This window comes from Chamaea fasciata, unplaced genomic scaffold, assembly GCF_029207755.1.
Source record: "Chamaea fasciata isolate MVZ Bird 193981 ecotype frontalis unplaced genomic scaffold, bChaFas1.0.hap1 SCAF_11, whole genome shotgun sequence".
Taxonomy (NCBI): domain Eukaryota; kingdom Metazoa; phylum Chordata; class Aves; order Passeriformes; family Sylviidae; genus Chamaea; species Chamaea fasciata.
The window spans coordinates 20,036,107-20,050,537 of NW_027094096.1; positions in this window are offsets into that span (position 1 = coordinate 20,036,107).

The following is a 14,431-nucleotide window of genomic DNA, read 5'->3' on the forward strand; positions in this document are numbered from 1 at the left end:
TAGTGAGTCCTTGGCAGGCTGGGCTGGTGGGCTCCACCTTCAGCACCCACCTGGCTCTTTGGAGCCTTCATGATGGCAGAGGATTGCTGCTGGCCTCACAAACTGCTCTGAACACCCTGAAGGACTCTCTCATCCTCTTCCTAAAGGTTTTGTTGGGGTTTTGGAGACTGGCTGTATGGCAGCAAGCCCAAATTGCCCTCCTTGCATCTCCTGAAATTGTTCTCTCTGGATGTTTAGCATTCAGGAGAACAAGAACTAAATTTGAAGGCTTTAAAGGGAGAGCTTCGATTTCCAAGATCAGAGGAAGTCACAGACTGAGGGACTGGAGAGGGACCTTCCCCAAAATATGAACATCTTTTGATCTATGCTACTTTTTCTAGTCTCTCTTACAGCCAGCTGTGGAGCCTGAATCTTGATATTAGTTCCAACTGTTGAATGGCATTAGATGATTCATCTCTGCTATTAACACAAAAAAGTAATACCATTTTCTGCTTTGCACATAATGCCTTTTGAGAAATAGATGAAGACATAAGGGACACGGAAGAATTATTTAATCTAAGCTTTTTTCCTTCAGCCCTGTGTTTTGTCACTCTATTGAATGATTACACTCTAGTTTCTGCCCTTCCCCAGTTACTCTGGAGACAGTGACAAAGGCAGGAGCCATCTCATCCTGCTTCAGTGCCCCTCTCCTAAGGGAGGGGTGTGCATCTTTTATCAAAAAGTAATAAATGTTCTTTGGTATAACAGAGTGAAAAGAAGGAGGGGAAAATCACCAAGCTGGTTTCAATATGCTCTTTTAATAAGCCAGAGCCGCTGTCATAAAAATGCCAGCACCAGCATTGAAAATCGAAGTATAATCTCAACGATTCAGCTGTGAAATCTAATTTGGCCAAAGAGAGGGCTTGGAGATTTTTCCACTCTCTCTGGTCAACATGGAGTCATGTGCATAAATAAAAATATTCCTGGGAAACTTTGCAAGGAATCATATGCTCTGGGGCAATAAAGATGGAGAAGTTTTTATTGTTGTGGTAATTCTTGGCATGGGATATGGATTTTGCAGCTGAAAAATTATGGACAATTTTTATGGATTTTTGAGCTCTTACTTATTTGTTAGGACCTTGACAGACTGGAATTTGAACACCCCATTCCTCTCCCCCTCTGCTATTAAAAAAGGGAGCAATAAATGAAAGAAGAATTGGTAGAAGTAAAAATGACAGGAAAAATCTTACGGTGTTGAATTTTTGGGAAGGATATTTGTAAATCAAATACTTAGTTCCAAATGCCACTGTAAAATAATGCTCTCTCTAAATTTCCCTGAAATTATGGACCATGTGCTGACTTGTGGATGCTGGGTGTTGAGCTGACCTCAGCTCACACTAAACCTATGAAAAGTAAAGAATTTTTGAATCAAAATTCTGTACTAAAAATTGAGAATTTTGAATGCTGTGGGTGGGGAGAGAATGACATTTTACACAAGCATCTTAAAAGCTCCAGTTGTCCATAGTGGTTGGTGGGCTCATAACATCCATAGTTGTGTTTACTGGGGTTTGTAAGCGCTGTTATAACTATGGTAAATTACACAGTATGAAATGAGTTAACTTCCCAGGGCTGGGAACAGAAAATCCTTTCTTCTTTAGTGCCATTCTTGCTGCTGTTAAGGGTTTATTAAGAGGAAGCTGCATTTTTCTCAGCACATTATTATTGTGATTGTTTCCCGGGCACTGACAGCAACCCCAGTACTTTCTCATTATGTGGTAGATGTGCAAGAGCCTGCTCTGTCTCCCATTAAAATCAATAACTATCTCCCTTAATTAGCATTCAAATTACAATCAGTCTTTTAACATTACTATCAATTAGGCACAGCACAGCCATGCCCTGTTGTTTGTCTGAATTCCTCCAAGTGAGCCAGGCTCGCAGAGACTGGGTGGGATCATGGGCAGGAGCCAGACCCCAGGGATTTGGGTCATGGGCTCTCTGTAATATTGCTGCAGGTGGAGGAGGGGGAGCAGGTTCTCCTGAAAGAACAGACACAGCCCAGCTGGGTTGATTGCCCTGTTACAATCAAATGAATAACTTGGAAGTGTCAGAAATGTGATTACATCCACAGAAAAGTGAGCCTTTCCTCCTTTTTTCCTCCGTGCTGGATGCTGAGGGCTGGAGCAACCTTGGCACATGCAGTGAACTTTCCCCAGGAGCTGGGCTGGGGCCCAGAAATCAACACATGCATGTTTCTAAGGCAAATTACAGCACATGGGAGCAAAGGATAACTGGCTGCCAAGCCCCAGGTTGGAAAACCAGGGCATAATAGTGCTGGGCTTATTCTTCTCTGAGTGCTATATATCAAGGAACTGATGTAGATGTTGAGGAGGCACCAAGGGAACTTGAAATGATTGATGTGTCATCATCACTCCTCCAAAGCACCTGCCAAGGGGGGACTTGGGATGGGGCAGTGCAAGTTCCAGGGACTGAAGCTTGTGTTTGCTGTGCAAGATTGTTTCTTCAGATTGGGATCAGAGTATTTGCAGTGCTTCAGTCGAAAGAAGAAAAAAAAATAGAAAGAAAAGGAAAGAACGAAAGTGTTTTGATGATGTTAAAGCACAGAACAAACCTGGTTCCCTGATGGCTCTACCAAGGTTTGCTGAAAATTAGCTGCTCAGCACATGGTAATATTTGCTAGCAAAACAGACTAAATGATCTAAACCAAAGCACATGGGGCTGTTATAAACCTCCTATGCTTTAGATCAGAAAATTGCTTAGCACTGGCAATTTACTCTAACATCCCTCCTCAATCTAATAGAGATTATCCTCTGGAAAGGTCTGTTTTCTACCCCGAAAACTCAGACTGCCACCTATTTCCCCTCTGTCCTCAAAGCTTATATTAAATTTGCGCTATTTAAACTCCTGACTGTTATTTAGACTATTGTGTTTTACAACCACATGGTACATTTGAATTAATTCTGCATGTGAGAAACATGACGGAAAGACAGAAACCTGTTCTTTGGAAGTGAAGAGTATTTCCCCTTGGAGTTCTGTACTTCACCTCCTCTCTCCATTTTCCTTATCTGAGTTGATAGAAGACCCTCTTGGCAAGGATAGCAGTTGTCCACGTGGAAAAGGGACCTTTTAATTTATATTTTTCGCTTTCTTGGATCCAGTGAGCATCTGGAAGAAGGAGTGCAGCTAGTGCTGCTCTGCCAGAGGGCTTTCAAGGGCTGCCAGCAGCTGGGCCATGTAGGTAGGGCAGGCTGCTCCAGACCAGAATGAACCTATTAGCATTAATTAAAACACAGAAGCATCTAAGTGTGATGGAGCTGGCCTGTGTAGCACCTGGAGAGGAATCTCAGTCTTATTTATTAACCTCTTTGCTACACATTGAGGGACACGCTTCAGACATTCCAGCACAGCCTGGTGTGACCACATCAGTGAATATGGACAGAAACCGGGGCTTTTCCTGCAGGATGGAGGGTGTGAGCTGCCACAAAATACAAACCTGGTATCCCAGTGTTCAAGGCCAGGCTGAGCAGGGCCCCGAGGAACTTGGCCTAGTGGGTGCCATGGTTGAGGAATTGTAACTAAATGATCTTTAAGGTCCCTTCTAACCCACACCATTCTGTGGTCCTTGTGGCCATTTAGCCCAGACTGGCTGTCAAAACAGGAGAAGGGGATTCAGGGGCAGGAAGGAGAGAAACAACTTCCCGCCTTCCACCTCTGATGTCTTTATTCATTTACATCTTACAACCAGATTTAATGTATCTAGATGTGCCAGCTCAGTGAAACTTCAGTTTCTTCTCTTAACTGCTGCGATAATCTCACCTCTGCTGCCTTCTGAAAATAGAAAAAGCCATGCAGATAAAATGGCCCATTTCGATGAGTATCGTTGAGATCCTTCGGCTTTCTTTTCTTCACATCACAGAAAACTTCAAACTTCACCTCAGCACCCGAGGCTCTGATTTCAAATTTACATTAATTTCAGACAGCACAAAGTGATTCCCTGATAGCTGAGAGCATCATTAATGCCTCTCCTTTTTGAGGTAAAGAAAGAAGAAAACGGTCTAAAGGAAATTCATATATTGTTCATAATAATAATTTGCAATGAAGCAAAACCCTTTATGTCCCTATGAAAGTTGTTGCAATAAAATACATACACTTTCCTGTTTGGCTCTTAGTTCTTATTTCACGCTTTTTATTTGCTGAGCTTTTCAATTTTCTGAGCAAGATGGGATAAATGAACTCTTGGTGCTCAGTTCAAAGGAGCATCTCATCAAAGTGAAGTGAGTTTCCTCCCCAACCCTGAGTAACTCACCTGCCTTCCACAGGTAAGGTGGGGAATGAGGGGAAATCCTCACTCTGTGTAGGGTTTTCCAGTTACATCACAAGGTGGGATGGGGAGTCTCCAGAGGAGAACTTCAAAGACTGGTCACTCGAAAACCCAAAATCATGATACATATTCCTACAGAAAGATTGTAACTCTTGCTTTAGCTTGAGAAACTGAAAAATGGCTTTATTTAACAGCAGTGCACTTATCCCCCTTGAAATGAGAATGAAGATTAATCCTCGGTCACGCTGGGAAAGACTTTGCTTTGAAATGGCTGTTATAGTGATTTTAAATTAACATACACAGCACGCAGAGTGAATTCTTTTCCTCTGAGTGTGTCCACACTGGGCACTTTTTACCACAATTTAATTGACTGCCAATTAATGTAAAGCAGTCAGACATTTTTAAGGCCAGGGTAGACATTTTCCCACATTAATCTGCAAGCTGGTTGATAATTAATCTGAGACATCTATCCTCCCCAACCCCAGAGATAGGTAAAACTATCAGATACCAGACACTTGTTACTAAAAACCCCACAATTATATCTTCATTTATAACAGCTGAGGAACAATGTTTAATTAGTTATGTGATATTATTTGTGGACAACTGACTTCCATATAGACAATATCTAGGGTGCCTCAAGTCATATATTTGAAAATCATCTCAGGAAAACATTTGCTCCTTTGTGATTCTCTTCTGACCTCCTACTTAACACCAGCAAAAGAGAATGAAAAAATGTTTTATCAAAGGTAAGATGTATTCTTTTTAATAAACAGTTTGTGGATTTTGTTTCCACAAGGAAATCTCAAGAAATTATGCAAAATATTTCTCTGCAAATATTTATTCAGCCTGAAGTTATTTGTGATTTTTTGGGGGGGGGAAAAAAAAAGCATTTTTAGAAGAGACAGGCTTCTACAAAGGATGTTGTATGTGTAGACACCTGTTTCATCTGCCATCCCTTGAATTTGGATGGAGTGAAGGTACAGCTGCCTTTGCATTTACCTGACATTTCCATTCCCTCTGTACACAGACACAGGATAATGTCAGGCTCACTGCAAGCACAGGATCTGTTTGGTCCTTTCACTCTTTGCTTCCCTTGTCTTGCAGAGATACCCCAGCACCCAGGGAAAGAGCAAATCCTCTCTGTACAAGGCTCTTGCCTCTTCACAGAGCCCAGCCCTTGAGAGGAGCTCTGCTGTGCATGGTGGAAGGTACAGGGGAACGAGCAGCTCACAGAAGTGTTAAAACCACTCATTCCACATCTTATCTCATTTCCAAGTGAGCACAACCACCTCCTTACAGCTGCTGGGTGATGAAAACCCTCCACTCTGCTAGCTAATAACAGTGGTTGAGCCAAGCTGGTCCTTGAGAGAGAGAAAGGAGCTGGCATTTCTGCCAGCTTTCTGCTGGTACCCACCCAGCTCCCAAAGTGCCACTGACTCATGCTTAGATAATCCAACAACAGACATACTGCCTGGTGCTGTTCTGACAGATGCTGCCAAAACCTTTGGGGCCACTTTTCTTTGCCAAATCAAGGCAAAATATCTAAGTGAGTGAGACCGAATGGAGTGTTCTGCTCCCTAGACCCCCGTTGAACTCACTGCCTCAGGACTTGCACCAACACTTCATCGAGAAGTTCTGCTGGGCCCTCAAAGCCCCCAAGCCTCAGACAACATCTCAGGGTGCTGCAGGAAAGCTCAGAGGGGTCTGGTGACCACAGCCTGGACTGGGCTGGTCCCTCTTCCTGAGCCTGTCATACCAAATCTATACTGGTCATACTGGGGGCAGTGCAGCCTCTGGAGCTGATGCTGCAACACAGACAACCCTCACGGACACCTCCACCCCCAGCTAAGAACGATAAAACCACTGTCACCTTCACCTGCAGAGATGAGTTTCAGCTTTGTGATTTCTCCCCACACCCCACCAAAGCCCCTCCAATTCTGTAGATACCCCTGCAGCTTAAGGGCTTGAAACTTCTTCCAGGGAGGCTGGTGGAGAGCCCCTGCACAAATATTGGAAGGTTCTTAATCAAAGTCGGTAAGTGCCAGAGCAAAACGAATTGAACTTTGCGGTGAAAAATGGCTTTTCTTTTTAAGAAAGGTGGATATTTTCTATTGATTTTTTTTTCTTTACTTAGGATTTTGCAGCAAATCCATAAAGAAACTTTTACTGCAACATTCTTGGAAATAAATGGTCCACATATTACACACATTCATTTACACCCAGCAGATCTATCTAAAAAGAATAGGAACTGATTGAGTTAGCTTGCTGTAAATGGAAAGGGGCTTGGCTGTACCAGTCTTTTTGCAAAGTAATTTATCTACTTGAAAGTTGGATCATCAGCTGTAGTTAAACCTCATTTTGCTTTCAAGATGCTTGCTTTGTGCTTCCAGTCTAGGCTTTTTCTAAACCATCACGAGCTCAATTTTTAGCTTGGATTTGCACAAACTTCAATGAGTTAGATCTCAACAAGGGATGAGCCTGGCTGCTGGTCCAGCCTAACCACTACGTGACCTGTGACGGCAGATGGTGGGACAACCAAGGCAGCTCCTGGGAAACAGCCCTTGGCAAACAAGTATCACCAACGTGGGCCATAAGCTCTGAGGAATTCTGGTTTTTTAGTGGGGATGCTAATTAGGTAGTCAATTATGCTTCATGAACCTACAGCCTTCCACATCCTCTTTGTTTCCTGTCTCGACAGCTACAAAAACTATGCAAAGAGGACGAGTAGCTTTTGGACTTTGGAAACTCCTCTCTCCTTTTCCCATTGCATCCTTGCAGAGGTGCTTCACTCCCAAATCTTTCACCGCCAGTAGTCATCTGTGTCTCCTTGCTGAGTATTTTCCTCCACCACCACAGGTCTTGGATATTAGCTATCCTACTGCCCACTTGCTTCTCTTTGATATCAGCCCTCTCAGACAGAGGTTAATCCTGAGGAAAAAGCCTCCCACGGGATCCTCTTTCCTTTCTGCCCACTCATATGAATCAGTGAGCGGTTCCGAGAGTGGGATGGGGCAGGTCGGTGCTCAGGGCACATCCCCGGGCCCCGGTACGGGGGAGCTGAGACCTCAGCATTCCAGGGATGCTTTGCTGTCCGGAGAGCAGCAGCCCTTTGTTTTCTCTGCCCTTAGCTCTGGGTGGCTGCCAGGAATGTGGCATCCTCTCCCCCCTGGCTTTAGGCAGACCTGCCCCAGCTCGCAGGGATGTCCATCAGCTCCCCCTGGCTTTAGGCAGCTCTGCCCCCGTGCTGTGACACCGCAGGGAGATCAGGGCACCCCAAGGTGCTCCAGGGCTGCAGCAGTTTGCAGGCATAGCTCAGGCCACAGTCACTCTAGCAGCGCTGGGGACATCTGTGTCGCCCACCCCAGAAAGGAGTTGAGGTGTTGCTGCTCAAGCTTTTCACATCATTTAGTGAATGAGGAAGCAGGAAAAAGGCACTGAAAGAACATCCCCAGCAGCTGGCAGCAGTCCTTTGAGTGAAGTGGATCCAATCCATGATGGATCAGGATGAACAGAACCAAACCAGCAGCTGCTTTGTTAATGTCTCCTTACCTGCAGAAACGTCTGAAAGCCTGGCTGGGAGGTGCAGGAGAGCCCCCAGCCCACATCAGCCATGCTGGGTCCAGGGGCTCTCCCCAGGGTTGGTGGATTCTGGCAGAGGTCTGGAAGAGATGCTGACCACAGGCAGGGGTGTGATGCCAGGCCCTGACAGTGTCTTACCTGATTTGCAGCCCTGGGGGAGGAAAAGCATTCAGAAATCAATATTAGTGGATTTTAAATTAAGTACTAAATTATCTCGCCTTCAGTCACAGTGGATTTACTCCAGAATGTTTCCTAAAAAAATTTACTGTTTTCCATGCAAAAAATTATGTGGCAAGTACAGCAGACCATGTATTCCCCTCTCCCGCTGCAAAAGGAAACAGTAAAACTTCCTACTTCCTCCCTAAATCTATGTAGAGACATCCAGATTTACCTCACAGCAAGCCACTGGTGAAAATATCACGATGTAACACTATTTGGGGAATAAACCCCTCTTACTGTTGCAGGAGGCAAAGATACAACAATGATACAATACATAACTCTGGTGAGCTTATAAATATATGAATAGAAAACAACCTGCAAGTTGTTTTTCCTCCTGGCTGTGAGATCAAGTGCCAGCAGCTCTGATCAGTGTACACTTACATATTACTGCAATGAAGGGAATCTTTTTTTATGCCAGGAAACACCTGTGATGGAAAAACAGCAATATAAATACTTCATCATTTCAGCCACAGCTGCTCTGTGGCTCTTGTGCTGAATTCTAAGAGATAGTAAAACCCGTAATCATTTCCCTCTTCTGCAGTTTGTAGCCAAAACATAATTACAGTAAAACACTAAGCTCTGCAAAACGTAAGAGGTGAAATCATGACCCCCACATTGAGATGTTTTCAGCCTTGTCTGCCACGTGTGCCTTGTTTCCTGTTCCTAGGGGTGCTCCTCAGGTACCCACAACATGCCTGACAGTGGGAAGCGAGTTTGGAGTTCTGGGTGAGCTCCACTTGGAGCTCTTTGTGGTGCTGTGCTGGGGCTGTGGCCAGAGATGGGGCTGCTGGAGGAAAAGCTCTTCTGACAACACATCAGGACAGATGAATTTCTTAATAAATTTTTGTAGCTGTAGGCTCTTGGTTTGACTCCATCAGCCGCTGCTGAAGGCTCTAGATAAGGATGTCCCAGCCAGCCTGGTGGGTGGTCAGGCACCCCAGAGGTTCTCCTGATGCCAAATCTGCCTGTTAATTGATGGCTCACAACCAGTCTGTCAATGCCCTTTTGTTTGGTGTTTTTGGCTGCATCGAACTGCTGTGAGGAGTTATGGTCCTGGGAGAGCTGTGTGGCAGCTCTGGGAATAGGGAGGAGCTCTGTCCCCGCACGACACCAAAGGTTTTTGTGAAGAATGGGGAGCTGTAGGTGCATGGAAATGCTCATGGATGGTCACATTGTCCTAGAGAAAGTGTCTGTGACACTGGGGGTAGTGCCCTAGTGTTGGCCTCATTCGCTCCATTTACACATGGGTCAGGATGGTGTGGACAAACTCACATTTGCAAATAAAGGAGAATTATAAACTCTGAATTCCATCTATGAACTGGGTTCTCTGGTCAGTACTGGGAGGCTCTGGCATCTGCAAACATACTGGGCTTGGGCTGGGTCAGATGCTCATCCCTTCCACTCTCTTTTTTGGATTCCCCTTGCCTTTCATGTGGCAAATAGCTCCCACCAGTGAATGTCAGGATTTTTTACTCATGAGCAGTTACAGACATGTTAATTCTTCCTTAAAGAGACTTAAAGAGTCAAACTCCATACTCTGGTGCACACATTGTATTTAGTAATTAAAAGCTCTTATCACACCAAGTTTTGGTTTAAATAATAGTTCATAATTCCCTCTGGACTACAGGAGGAAAAAAAGTGATTCTAAAGCAATGTATCATAGAGCAGCCTGTGAAATTCATATCCCTTCTGAAAGCTGAGTGGGGAGACTTTCCCAAGGAGAGTTGGAGGGGGGAAACTGGAGAGACAAAGAGAGACAAAGGGAAGAGAACAAGAAGACTCAAAGCAATGAAATATTCACCCCTTTCTAAATAAATACCGAAACTCATCTAACATCCCAACTGGATGGATGTGGAAAGATACCCTGAGGGAGGAGAAGTGTAAAAGTTTCACTCTGAATGAACCCACTGTGAAAGGTGCAGAAAGGCTGGCAGTGCCACCAGGGTCTGACCCTGTCCCTCTGGGCTTTGTGGTGTTTCTGGAGCTCTTTGCTATAGGGACCACTAACATACCTGGATATTATCTTTAGCTCAAAAAAAGAAAATTTGGTATGCTGAATGGGAAAATGAGGGTTTCTACAATAGAAACCTGTCTCACACCTTGCTCTCCACAGCCCAGGGCATCTTCTGGGGATTCCCTGAGTGCTCTCTTGCCCAATGACTGAAAAATATCAGCATTTTTTGGGAGTGTCCGTAATGCTCTGCAGAGAAACCCAATGCAAGAAGATAATCAAAGAATGGAAATGGGTGTTTATTTCTTCACTTTTCTATCCATCCAGCCTGACAATGCACTGAGGGGAAGGTCACCCCCTGTGCTGCTGGTGTCAGGGGGATGAATGGCTGGGGTGGACCAGGTGAGGAAGGAGCACCCTCCTCCTCCTCCTGGGTGTGCTGCTGGAGCCCGTGACACGCTGCAGCATCCCCAAATTACACACACATCTGTTCCAGCACCAATTAGTCATGTGATGTTTGAAACATCAAATATTCTCTCCCTGCTTATCAACACTGCAATTATGGCCTGTCAGGGTTTTATGCTCTACTCAAAATAAACACCCAAATGTTCACATTAACCCTTTAGCTCTCTGGGACTGTGGGGTTGCACAGCAGTTTGTGGGGTGAGAAGGGGACACGGGGCTCCTGCTGGGGGGTAAAAATGGGGGAGAGGGGCAGTGAGATGTACAGGGTGTGTGGTGCCAAGGCCAGGCTTAGAAGAGAAGCTCTCAACTATTTACTGAAAGGCTTTCATAATATTTCACTTTTTTTGCCATGTGATGTTATGAATACAATGCAGCTACCTTGGCTGTGGCAAAATTTTGAAGCATCCTTGGAAGAATTGATGACAATTTTTTTAGAACCTCTTTTTCTCCTGAGTCGTGGGATTTTTTTCTGTGTAACTGAAATTTTTCAGGAAAGAAACACATTTTAAGGGAGTTTTCATTTTCTCTGTTAAAGAACAGTTTGCTTCTGATCTGCCAACCAAAGATGTTTTGTGATTTTATTTTACGAAAATAAATAATAACAATATGCAATATTAAATATAATTTATTCAATAAATTTCTTTAATAATAATAATATTAATATTAAACCCTTATTTTTTTTTTACAAAAAAAGTATTTCTTTCTGCATTTTCACTCAGGAGAACTGGGGTTTTCTTTTTCTCAGCTGCTTGAGCCTATGTTAATGCCAACATGGGACACACTACAAAATCTGCCTGGACAGATTTTGCAGAGGCTTTTCTTCATTTTGGTGGCCAAACAGATCTTGTGTGCTGGTCTGCACCACTCACAGCCTCTGCTGCCCTCCTCAAGCCTTACCCAGTAGCGCTGTGAAGGCAAAGAGGGCTTGAGGCATTTTGGGGCACAGGGAGGAAAGGTCTAGCTGTGCTCTGAGTACATCCAGTAGTTTACCACTGCTGCAACCTGAATTTTTTAGACACAAACAATCTGAGTCATTTTTCCCAGGCCACTTCTGCTCTTTTTGGGATGATCTTGGCAGCCAATGCTCAAGAAAGACCCTTGGCTATGTCAGGTCAGGAGCAAGGGGCAGTGGCAGAGCCAGCCTTGGGAAACCTGCCCTGCTCCTGCCTCTGGAAGTGCTGGGGTCTCTGTCTGCTGTGAATTTGGGCTCTGAATTCCTCACTGAATTCACCCCCAAGTAGCAAATGAGCAGAGAGGCTGCAGGAGGAGTCACATATGTGACCACTGGCTCTGAGGGACAGACCTGACTCTGCTCTTCCTTTCTCCATGACCTTCCCCTCTCCACACTTCCCTTGGCTTCACTGCACAGGTTTTGTTTGGAAACTTGGAACTACACAGCAGACTGCAGGTAATAGTAATGATGTGCAAGCTTTTTTTCTTTTTCTTTTTTTTTTTTTTTAAACTCTCGGCTGCTGCTTAATGACCTAAACATCTTGAATGCTTTTGTTAAGTTGACTGAGGTGTATAAATTAAATTCCTGGAGTTTCTGCTGTGAAGGGCTCCTAGCAATGAGCAATGTCAGAGCTAATCTGCAGCTCTCAGGGACTTGCTGCAGCAACGTGAGGAACCACAGCCCAGCTCATGCAGAAGTCCAGCTTGATGGATGCTGCTCCAACACCTCCCCTGCAGAAAATGCCAATGTCAAAGAGAAAAGTGGTAGGATTGACTTGGACTAAGAGAAGCTCAGCTGTGTCCCAGCCTGGGTCATTCATTATCCAATTTTATCTCTGCCTTGGGATTACTCATTTTTTTAAGGGAGAGCCTGCTTCTGATTTTCATCTTGAATTGCAGTGCTGATCCAGTGCAACATTCCAGCTGTTTAGGTAAAGCTACCCAACTTCTACTTTCGCATCCATCTTTCAAACAAACAAACAAACAAACAAACAAATCCAGTTGTGGTTATAAAAAAGTTATTTATAAGAATACTTCAAGAATTGATATTTCTGAACAGTCCTTTTCCTACTACTTATTATTTTGCCTTTGGAGGATAATGTTTGGAAAGTTTCCTTTCCTCCAGGACGCTGCCTTGCACTGGCTGTTGATGCGATCTGGAAGACAAGCCCTTGCACAGGCTCGGTGCTGTGCTAGACAGGTTAGCTGAGTGGAAACCTCCTTCCGAGGTCCCTCACAGCCTGCCTGCTTTGCTCAGTGGCTCCTCTGGCAGCAGTGCGGCAGATGGAAACACAGCTGGAGTGCAGAGGCTGAGGGATGCTGCTAATGGGGGGTGTCAGCCCGGCACAGAGGGGCAGGGCTGCCCAAACTGCTCGGCTCTTCAGCAAATGGTTCTGTGCTTTGGAAGGGCTTTCAGGGCTGAGTGGCCAAAATGGCCTCAGTGCAGCCTCGAAAAATGCTGCTGTGATATAGCCCTGCTCTTCTGAGCCCTTCAGAGACCTGAGTTTTGCGTGCATCCGATATTTCTAAGGCAATTTAGGGAGTCAGAACAGGCCATAGATGTCCTGTTGCCCAAATCCACGCTGCAGCATGAGCTGGGCAGAGCAGCCAATGTTTTGAAATACTCACAGAATTTTCATCTCCACACAGGCATGGGCAAATTGTGACTGCAAGGGCGCACGCTCAGAACCTGGGTTTGAAAGTGTGCCTCTGTAAGATAAATATGTATTTTCCATGCCTGAGGAGAGCAAGCCTCAGTTTCCCCTCTCAGGCAGGCCAGCTCAGCTCCCTGGCAGGCCCTGGGATGTGCAGCTCTGCCCATCACACCCTTGCTAGCCCTGGCCTGCACACCAGGGACAGCGAGGAAGTGGAAACAACCCAACTCAACTTCAGCTTTCAAGCCCAAGCCATTACCCAGAATCTGAGTGCTTTCCCTGCTGAGCTGTTACTGCTGCAGGTTCTGCTCCACACCAAAACCAACTGCCCCTGACAAAGCCAAACCCCTCAGGTCTCCCAGGCCAAATACAGCAGTCATTTCCCTGCCCCTTCTCTCTCTCTCTCTCTCTCTCTCTCTCTCCTGTGCTCTTGCCCTGTATTTCCCACATTCCCAGAGGCTTCAACTTCCCAAATTTTTCCCTTGTGCCCAACAGCAGATTTGTGTGTTCTGGGGTGTTCAGAGCATGAAATTCCTGCTCTGAGTGCTGTAGCTGGAGTCTGGAATGTGTTTCTCTACAGCACAGTCTGGTTTGTGATTTCTCTCAATGTGATGATTCAGTTTAGTGCAAATGCCACAGTTGGGTGAGATCTCATTTCCGTACCAAAATGACATTTGATTTGTTTATGACAGAGAGTAAATGGAAGTATGAAATATGTTACTTTGAATTTCAAAGGGGAAATCCTCATCTGAAGAGATCAAATACTTTCTTTGTATCTTTTGAGATAAAATGCTTTTGATACTATCACAATCCACCTTTGGAAATTTTGGGATAAGGAACATTATTATCCAGTAGAAAAACATTTTGCTGAGAAGTCGGTTATTCTGCTTTTGAGCGAGATATCTGACACCTGTAGGAAGATGTGTTACTGGGAAAGACTTTCAGTGGTTGTACATGAAGCCACAGCTGCTTCTGGCTTGCCTGAGTCAAATTCCCAGCCCAGCCTGGCAGAGCTGGAGCTTGTGGCTGCTGGTGTGTGCTCAGGCACCCAAGGACAGCAAGGATGCTGTTATCAGCTCTTGTCCCTTGCAAGGCATGGGCGAGCTCACGCTGGCTGCTGCTGGCAGGTACACAATTAACCTTGCTAATCAGCAGCTCTCTGAGGAAGGAAGTGTACTGCTCCTGCAGGGAATTCATTTATTTTTTTTTTGCTTCAGGTTGATTGATATTCATGTGCTTCAATATTTCAGTGCTCCTCTGCTAAAAAGTGTCAGGTCTGGCTGGAGCAGGAGG